The sequence below is a fragment of the Uloborus diversus genome, chromosome 4 (assembly GCF_026930045.1).
Source record: "Uloborus diversus isolate 005 chromosome 4, Udiv.v.3.1, whole genome shotgun sequence".
NCBI classification, from domain to species: domain Eukaryota; kingdom Metazoa; phylum Arthropoda; class Arachnida; order Araneae; family Uloboridae; genus Uloborus; species Uloborus diversus.
The window spans coordinates 76418000-76428919 of NC_072734.1; positions in this window are offsets into that span (position 1 = coordinate 76418000).

The following is a 10920-nucleotide window of genomic DNA, read 5'->3' on the forward strand; positions in this document are numbered from 1 at the left end:
TAGTGGGGCCATAAATCAACAAAATCCAACATCCGTAGCCTACGAGAATCTGTGCTGTTGCTTGAAGAGCCTGTTATTTTCCCTTCGAAAGCGAGGGACAGGGGCAGGGAATTTCGCCCCTAGATGGCGCCTATAGCGAGGCCAACAAAGCTCTCTGACAGGCAAACACAATGTGTTTTGGACTGTCAAACTTATTAGATATCTTGCTATAATATGCATACTTTTTCAAATTTTCAACTTTCAAGCATCTAAGGCAACCCAGGATACTCTCCCTTAGCACCTGGAAATGAAAAATATTGTCCTTTGAGTCACAATAGCGCGAGGAAAACAAGCATCGAAAATGAGATAAATTCCGGTCAGAGAATTAAAGTAATAATTTCAAACGCAAAGAATGTCCTTGTTTTTCGTAAATTTTCGTTAAAAACTTCTTTTACTCTTCTCGGTGCATTTACCAGATAACATTTTGTTTTTGCCAAATGTATTTTTTACTTTTAATACGTTTTTTTTTTTTTGTTTTATTAGATGCTAAAACCTAACTTTCTAAAAGCAGTTTTCTTTAAACATATGAAATCCAGGGGTGTCCCCCCCCCCAAGCTTACTAACAAAAATCACCCCCTCCCGTGAAAAAATTTTCTCGACCCTTTTTCCTTTCGTATTTTTGCTCTTCTTTTTAAAATAAATTTGTTTAAAAAAAATATTTTATGATTATTTATTTTTAATAATTATTATTATTTTATTAGAAAAGTTCTGTGCTACGCAAATGACATACACAGACACACAAACTAACTAAATAAAAAGAGTATAAACAGTTTTCAAAAAAAAAAATTTAATCAAAAATAAATAAATTAAAACAAAAAAACTTTTAAAACTTTTGATTCCCCCCGGCCCCATTTAGATGGCATTTTCTTACAATTGTGAGATTCAACAAAATGAGATCGAAAACCTTTTTTACCCCCCCCCCCCCCTCCCCCAGAAATTGCTGATGGTACAGGCTACGTTATGATCCCCCCCCCCCCCTCCTGTGGTCACTCCTGACGAATATAGCAATCCGAAGAAGCATAATTGTAATAAGACTGATAAAAAATATGTATGACCTTTTAGAGAATTGATTTCAATGTGAAAGGAAACAGGCGGGGGGGGGGGAGTAGGGTCCTGGTGCAGACAGTGCTGAAATTTTTAGGAGGTAGTTTAAGAATTTTATTTGACCTCATGGGACATGATTTAATGATTAACTGTCTTAACCCGGATTCACCCCGCCCCGCTTTGAGTTTCGTTGTCTGCTTTGTTTCGCACTGAAATGAATTCTCTGAAGGTCATGCATCTTTTTATCAGAGCAAGTAATTGAAGAAGGTTTTCGATCTTGTTTCATGCAGTCCCTCTTGGGGGGGGGGGGTTGGAGGGAGCTCCGTGCAATGGAAAGGGTGTGTCATCGTTCTTGGGTAGATGGGCAACGTATCGCTCCTTCGAACGCTAAGGAGCGCCCTCCAATGACAAGACTCCTCCAAAGGAAATTTAAAAAAACTCTAAAATTCCCCCCTGTTAATTTAAGTAAAAAAGACTACCCTTTTACCCCCGTTTGCACCCAAGCGAGAAATATCCCCCCCCCCCTTAGGAGGAAGGTACACACCTTCGAATGCAAAAAGCACGCCCCGTTAACGAGACTCCCCTCCCCCCCCCCCAAATACGATTTTAAAATCTCCTAAAATCCCCTCCCCCTTTTTATACCAATGGCGCAGTCTCTGCCAGGAGTCCCCATTCTCCACGACTAATATTTTCTTTCCACACAGAAATGAACTCTCTCAAGGACATACGTCTTTTTATCAGAGCCATAAAATACAAGCACTTGCTTATGCCTTTTCAGATAGTCATTTAAAAAAAAAACCCTCCAGAAAATATTTTGATCAAAAAAAAAAAAACCTCCAGAAGGTATTTCTGGCTGCGCTAGTGCCACACTGTAACAAATTTCGGAAACGTTTCTGGATATATCGGAAACGTTTCCGAAATAGTAGGAATCCTTCATCCAATAGCGAACTCCTCAATATTCAGAAAGCTTTTTGTTATTTCAAGAAAACTAGAAGCGGAAGTGATGACGCAACGCTTCGAAACCTATTTCATCCTTCCAACACAGGCGCCAATGAGTCGGAAATAACGAGAACTTCTTTTTTTCTTATCTATGGTTGCTGCAGTTAGCAACTGTTTAGCATTGGATTGCTTGTTATTTCATGTCTAGAGAGTAGTAAAATTTGTCGAAACTAATTTTACGCCGTTGCATTTTGGACTGCCCTTGCTTTTTTAGACGATGTACGCAGCTATTAAGTTAGTTAATAATCATTTGCTTCTTTACAACTTTCAATGCGACCATAATTAGATATATATTGTGTGTTCAAGCGTGAATAGTTTCAACACCCGTGTTTATACTTAATGAAAGGAAACCCTTTGGATTACTTATTCAGTTGTAATGGAGGTACTTCGATTTTCTTCCGCTCATGTTCACTTGTAAGTATTAATGAATATTTTAAAACATGTTGTTATATACATTTATATTTTTGTTGATTTGCATTTGATGAGGCTTCAATTGTAACTGTTTTTGGGTTTATCGAATTAATTTAAAGTTATCCTACATACCTATGTGCGCGGTGTACTATTTGTTGTAACTAACTGAAACTGATTAATTACGCAAAAGAAATAAGGTTTCTATTTGAGAAGCAATCACAGAAAAGTTATTTCGAAATACTTGGATGTACATACATTTCGGTTCAAAAAAAAAAAAAAAAAAAAAAATCAATTGTTTAATTCATTAGAAATATGGTAATGCAAATATTTTCTAGTATTGTAATATGCTTCACAAAAAATGTGCCGGTATAATTTATCTTTTTTTATTATAATTTATTCATTCATTTAAAAATATTTATACCATTAGAAAATGACCATGTTATCTATTAGTAAGAACATAGTTATGCAATTAATTCATCTGCTTATTCATTTTGTTAAATGTGGTTAACAATAAAAAAATTCCTTGACATTAGTTGTTCCGAAAATAACATTTCCTTCGTGGATATACTAGTTTAATGTAGGACAGTCAGGAGGAATGAGTCAGTGGCAAAAATGGAACAGCTGCATTTACATGCCGAAATAAAAAGTAATATTATTTCATGTCATCGTTTTAAAAGTGATCAGTTTTTAAATACTATGTTATTAATATGCAATGCACGTATGGTGAGAAGACGAGGGGCGTTCACCACGCAGACTGTGCCATTGACATTTTCAACGAATTGCTTTTTTTAAGGGGGGGGGGGCGCTTTATATCATTTTATGGGTGCACCATCACTCTTATGGTGTGGGGGGGGGACTCTCGTATATATGAAATGGAATAATCATCTAATAGAGTTCAATGTTTTAATAAATAAAATATATAATGCATTTTGCGCACACTCTAAAAATAAAATCAGTAACCTATTTTGATTAAGTATCTATATTTGTGATAAACTGAAAAAGGGCAAGAACAGAAGAATAAACCCGAATGGTTCCAGTTGGAGGACTTTGGTGTCATATTTAAATTCATCAATTTCTCTGTTGGTACTTTTCGGTACACTTTGTTCGTCAAAGAAATTGACTTGACGTGAACGAATTTCGGAACGCAAAGTGTAGGTAAGTTCTGTCAAATTTTATCCGAAAATAAAAGCTATCAAGTTTGATACAAGATATGTTTTTAAGTTCTGCATTAAAAATACAATATGTTGATAATTTTGTCTTGAAAATATTGAGAGAAAAACTGAAGTTTAATATTGTTTAACAAACAATCCCACTTTTGAGAAAGTACTCCCCTTTCCCTCCCCCGACGATTTTGTGATTATGAATGAAACTACTATATTATTTCATAAATTTTCAAAAATTTATAACTGTGCATATGTTATGCTGTTAACCATGCTATTTGTCATTAGAAATTCAGAAAAAAAAAATCCACGAATGATTCTAAAATTGCTTGTTTCATTGCTCTTAGATATGAAAGAATTGAAACTGATATGGCATGCAATACTATAGTAAAGAATTATTTTTTAGAAAAAATCACGGAAAAAGGATTCCGAAATTCTCAGAAACGTTTTTGAAAATTGTTTGGAGAATTCCGAAATACTCGGAAACATTTTCGAAACTTTCATGAACCACAGCTGCACAGAATACTCAGAAACATTTCTGGAAATTACGGAAAGAGGATTCCGAAATACTCAGAAACGTTTCTGAAAATTACAGAAAGAGGATTCCAAAATACTCAGAAACATTTCTGGAAATTATAGAAAGAGGATTCCGAAATACTCAGACACGTTTCTGGACATTACAGAAAGAGGATTCCGAAATACTCAGACACGTTTCCGGACATTACAGAAAGAGAATTCCGAAATAATCAGAAACGTTTTTGAAAATTTCATGAACCGCAGCTGCACGATATACTCAGAAACGTTTCCGAATTTTTTTTACAGTGCACAGTTCAAAGATTAATGTAAGGGAAAAAATGAAAAATCCAAATTTTGGTCGATTTTTCTCATTTTAAAACTCTATTGTAGCCTTAAACAATTTTTATTTTGGATGGGAGGGGGGCAGCTGCCCTCCCTTCCCTTGCCCTTACTCCTTCTAGCTGCGCCCATGATGACCAATAAAATGAAGTTCCAAAACTTACATTGACTTTGAACTGCAATTCATTTTCCTGCTACGACTTCGTACAGTTTGCTTTCATTATTTAGTATAAACTTATTTTACATGTAAGAATTTTTTCGAAAGGCATTTGAGAAAATTTACCCCCAGGGGTGCCCACCTAGAAAAGGGGGGTCAAGGTGCAGACTGCACCATTAAAATTTTTACGGGGGATGCTCTGATGGATATTTTTCTTATTTGGGAATTGTCTCCTGCTTTTTTTGGGGGGGAGGGTCTTTGTGATATTTAGGGGGTATGTGCCCTTACTCTTAGAGGGGGTGAGCAGCCCTGGGTGCACAGTGCCCGATTAAGTTATCTGGAACCTAAGGTCAAACGCTCTTTCAAGGCCCTTTTGTATTTAAGTCTAAACCTCACAATTTTTGTCGTTGGCTGAAACAGTTTAAGGCATTTGGAGGCCCCTAAAAAGTGGGGGCTCTATAGTTAGTCAGTCTATTCAGTAATCAGACTCTGCGTGCGACCGGCATGTTAGCATGTGCCCTTTGGTATAAAAAGGTTGGGGACCGCTGGTATCAGAGCCCGATCATTCTGATATTGGACATAGGGCACATTTCTATTTCAGGGGCCCCTAGAGCCCGACTAAGATTTTTGAAGACACTGGGCATGAAAGTCATTTCGTGCCCCCTCCCCCTGTTTCCGCTGATTCTGAAGCTACTAAATATTTCGATACTTGCGTATTAACACAACCATTCTAAATTTGGTGGTACCTCATATCACAACATTTAAAAAGTAGAAGAGATATAGTATACGATAATTCGAGTAGATGTGTTAAACTTTGCCTGTTACAGTTTACCGTAAATATAAAGTTTATCTACAATATAACTTTTAATAACAAATACAGATCAAGCTGGGAATGGTTTTGGGATTTGCAAAGAGATCAAATTTTTAAGAGGAATTTTTATAAGATATTTTTTCTTTGTCTTGGCATTTGCAAAAATATCAATGATATTATTGTACTCTATAGATTCTGAGTGAAATCATTATTTATTTTTATTTAGCATGATAAATTAAGGGAATTTTAGGCCCCTGAAATCTAAGAGGAGGGGCCTGTGCCCGCATGCCCATTCCGGTAATCACGCTCTAGTTGGTATAGAACAGGGTTCTCCAACCTTTTTCACTTGTGGGCCACATTGAAAATTTTTTGAGACAAGGCGGGCCGGTCCAACAATATTTTAGCCCAAATGGTCCATTTAGCATATGGCCTATCCTCCACCCATACATCGCGAATGATATATATATATATATATATATATATATATATATATATATATATATATATATATATATTAGGGTGGTCCTTATTTATATGGGGAAAAAAAATTTCGGAATTCAACAAGTGACGCCCCCTAGTTTTGTGACACTATAATAAAAAGTAATCGGTGCAAAATTTGAACTCGATCGGTCAATCATAACACGTGCCCCTAGGACGTTGAACTTTAACACTTTTGATAATTTTCCCACAAATCTTCGAGTTTTTGCTTCAGATCCCATACATCGTTTCTCCTATGTTTGCTAAATATTTTTACAGTGAGGTAGCACTAAAATTAACCTTTTTAATTACTTCATATCGTCTAAAGATTTTACATTGAATAAAAATGAAATAGTGCTTTAGAAACTTTACCTTAATCGTACACTTTTCTCAATGTATCTCAGTCGTGTGCATTTTTTTCCGATAGTCTTGGACTGTCTGTAAAATACTAAATTGCTTTTGTGACTCATATTTGGTAAATTGATTGTGAAATTCTTCGATTAATTGTGCTCCTCTTTCAGTAGTATCATTCACATCTTTCAGCATTTTAACGATATCTCTTCCCTCTTCCCTTTAGATAGCTTCCTTCATTTTGCCATGAATCAGGATCAAATAGGAAAACATCTTTTGATGTTTGTAACTTATCAAACAGTTTTATTGACTTGTAATTCATTCTATAAAGAGGAAGATCTTTACTAAGAAAGTATTCCAAATCATCTACTGTTATCTGAAATTTTTTATACAGTCATCAGACACGTCTTTCTATTCAGCAAGCATTTTTTTGAAGTATTCTTTTCCTATCTCCAAAATAATTCCTTCATCCAATACGGACAAAGCTACAGTAGCCCTAAGTACCATAAGTGATTTATGAATTTTTCAATCACTGCTTTTGCTGCATGTTTGTCATCATTTTGTACGCTGCAGGTTTTTTAAACACTAGACTTTATATTAATTTAAAAGGCCTAGAATGGGTTGCTGCGAAAAACTATATTTTCATACAACATTTAACTGTAAAACAGCATTTACGGGCATTCTCTTCATGTAAGATGAATTTAAATTGTTTCCTAAATATATAAATATTCAAACAATATATTCAAACAATTATACTTCCGGTATTGTAAGCCGCTGTATAAAACACTGCAGCTTGAACAGTTAGCAATAAAGAGCAATCATCTAAAATATCACATATACAACTGAAGAAATATCTCAGAAATTCTGAGCAGCTGTTCAACATTGGGACCTGAAGCTATCATGGTAAGCCCATCGGCGTTTTTTTCCAGTTACATCTGGATGTAGCTTTGTATCCCAGGGAATAACTAAAAAATCTAAATTTAAATTCATGAAATCTGATTTTACCTCTCGAAGACTTTCTCTTGCTCTCTTAAGGGATGTACGATTGATCATAAGGTTATTTGGATTTAAATTTACTGCATCTACATAGGCTGTTAATAAATGAGCAGCATCTTTGTCATTAATATGGCATTTGTCTAACATTGATGAAATGCGAGCAGATATCAATAGTTTGAAGCTTTTTTGCGTTGTGGTAGACCAGATATAGAAAAAAAGTTCAACAGGTTAGGATAGATACCCATTTCGGTTTCTAAATCGTGTGAATTGCAAGAGGAATTTGATGATAATAAAGGATTATGTACTGAAATAGAAGACGGTTTAAAGTATAGATTTTTACATTATTCCGAACTGGAATTTTTTAAAATTTATATTTTAGATATGGAAAATAGAGTTTATTTTTATGGTAGGGTAATAGAGGATTTTTCAAAATTTAAATTATAAAGAATGCATAAACATTTAAGTATATAACTAAAGAACAGCGAATTAAAATATAATTGTCATTACTTATATTTATAGCACGGAAACCTAGTGAACCTATTTGCAACACCTATTACATACACAGAAAATTTTCTAAATCAACACCCCCAAAGACTGGAGGAGGCAATTTGTTGTCAAAAATCATTCATTAATGGCCTATTCCATTCATTAATGGCTTTTAGAATCCCTTGTGTCCATCTTGATGGAAAGAAATGTTCCCCTGCCGTTTGGTTTGAAACGAGCTCGAATAGCGGTATGGCTGTCTCAAGGCCGTTCGTGTACATGTACCCTATGTAATATGTAAAATTTCACAGAATGAAAGTGAGAGAATGGTTGATCAGGAAGTAGCAACATCTATTGAGATTCAAAATTACTTTAAATATGAAACCTAGGAATATTTTTACATAAAAATGAGAAAATCCGCAATTTTTTTCTTCGAAACTCAAAAAAGGGGGCCCTAGGGACACGTGTTAATATTCATGGATTGACTTAAAATTTTGCATGGATCATTTATTTGTATAATGGAACAAATTGAGGGGGCGTCGCGTAAAATATCTACAACTTCAAAAATAAGGACCACCCTAATATATATATATATATATATATATATATATATATATATATATATATATATATATATATATATATATATATATATATATATATATATATATATATATAAATTAAGCTCTCAGTCTCAGTGGTAGTTTTTGAAAATTTCTGAGCTTGCTTCTAAGTTACTATATTTCCTTAGACATATTTGCTCTTAGCTAAATGAAATTGTATTTTAAGTGCCCTTAAATTTCTAACAATAAAACGACAGGGAGTCTTGTAAAATTTAGAATAGTACAGAAAACTGAAAGAAAATGTATTCTTTGTCACAAAATAAAGTGAAGTTAAAAAAAAAATTATATTAATTTGAATTTTTGGCATCTTGAATTCAAATTATGTTTTTCGCAATCACGAGCGCATGTGTGTATGAATGCGCGTGTTTGTGTAGGCTCATGTGCGTGGGTGCGTGTGCGTGTTGTGTATGCAGTGCTGTGTGTGTAGGCGTTCATGTATGTGTGTGTATGTAGGCATATGTGTTTGTGTCTGTGTGCAGGCATAAGTGTGTGTATGTGTATTTGTGTGCGTAGGAGTGTGTGTTTGTATTTGTGCGCAGCATGAGTGTGTGTATGTGTGTAGGCATGTGTGTGTATGCGTGTGTGTGTGTAGGATATGGACGCAACCTGTAAACGGTTTTCGCAAGAGGAGCAGCATCGTGAGGCCGGTCGACGCGACGGTGGTGCTGCAGAGGGTGGTGGTGGGAAAATAAAATCATAGGAATTCAAAACAGTCAAATGAGAACAATAAGCAATCATAATTGCTCAAAAAAAAAAAAAAAAAAAAAGGCTAATGTTCGGCTTTTGTTCTAAAGTTTCTTCACAAAATTCATAATCTAGCATTAGAGTTTGGAAAAAAACATTTAAATCTGGTGTCAGCCTAGCACATGTTTTCCCTGGTGCCATGAAATGCTCAATGCCAGGAGAATGTAGCGCGGAGAAAAGAGATTTGTTCTCGGAAAGAGCAAAAAGAGAGATTGCTGCACTCGTAGTTAACGGTAAAAAATGATTAACTAGCGATTAAAATATTTTAAATAATTATTTGTAATTAAAAATAAAGTCTCAATTATATTTCCCACGAGACTGTCTCTGTTCCAAAAAATAGAAAAAGTTTGTAAGCTTCCCGCGGGTCCGGACAAAATCTGTTCACGGGCCGGAGGTTGGAGACTCAAAAATGCTACTTAAATTATGAATTATAGTGTACTAGCAAAAATACCCGGCGTTGCCTGGGTCAGTAATAATTATTAGAAAAAATCGTTACTTGCTTTTGTTTTCTGTTTTGAGTGAAAGAATTTAAAACACATCTTTTTGACGTGATTAAAAATCGAGTTTCTTCCTTACCCATAAAACTAAAATAGCAATAAGTATAAAGAACAAAGTAGTATTGATTTAGAAACGAATGCACTATATTTAAGCATATACAAATTTAAAAAACATGAAATTAATCTTCTCATATTTAAAAAGATTAATTTGTTGATACTTTTTTTTTAACATGGAGTCTAAAACCTTCTCTATATGGCTAATGAAGTACGAAGTGATTAAAAAAAAGTAGCTGCGCTCGTAATTCTCTTATACTTGCTTTAGTTATTTCGGGAAATTTCAATCATTGTGGCTCTTGGTGCGATTTTACCGAATTTGCGAAAGTCGTTTCGGGTTACCTTCGATGATGCTCCCCCATTCTTTCCTTACTTTGTAAAACGATATGATATTATTTTTCGTTACAGAGATATCGTCGCCAGATGCTGAGATATTTTTGGTCACCATAAAATGGCGCTAAACAGTTTCATCCGAAATGTTACCAAAATAAGTAATACAATTTGGTGATTGTTTGAAATTGTGCAAAAAGGAAAATTAATGAAAGTTTTTGTGCTGCTTATGGATTTGCCTAATTTAGTTGCTGGATTATTTAACACAGTAAAAAAAGTCTTTTGAAAATTCTTTGATTGGCGATATTTTGTTTACATGGTGAAAGCTGAGAAACATTATGACGTAGTCTTCGGCTTCAAAAACAGCAACGTTGAAAAAACTGCCAAATGCATCAGCTACGGAAATCTTTCTGCAAAAATTTTGGCGATCTGCTGGTTGTTTGGATAATGAGTAAGTGTTCAATCAGCATAAATAATAATAAAAACCATTAATTACATTAAAGTTCCGTTTAAATGGAAAATCATCAGCCAAATCATGTATTATTTGCCAATCTTGTGCAAAAATCTTACTTCAAGATTTGACTTGAGAAAAGCCTTGAACAATCACGAAAAGCAAAGAAAGTCAACAATACAACAATTGTCGCTATCGACAGGGAGTTGAGATGATACACTAAATACTGTATTGAGTTGAGGAAAGCCTTCGAACATGGATCTAAAAAGCTCATAACTCGTTTTTTATTCTACTTAGAAATTTCGAACAGGTGCCATCTTCAGCAGAAAAATCAGAGCTTTCGATGGACATATAATGTAAATATGTGCAAGTATTTTTTCATCCCAATATTAGAGAATTTATACAAAAATTGTGTTTTATTGCCCCCCTAAGGGGGTT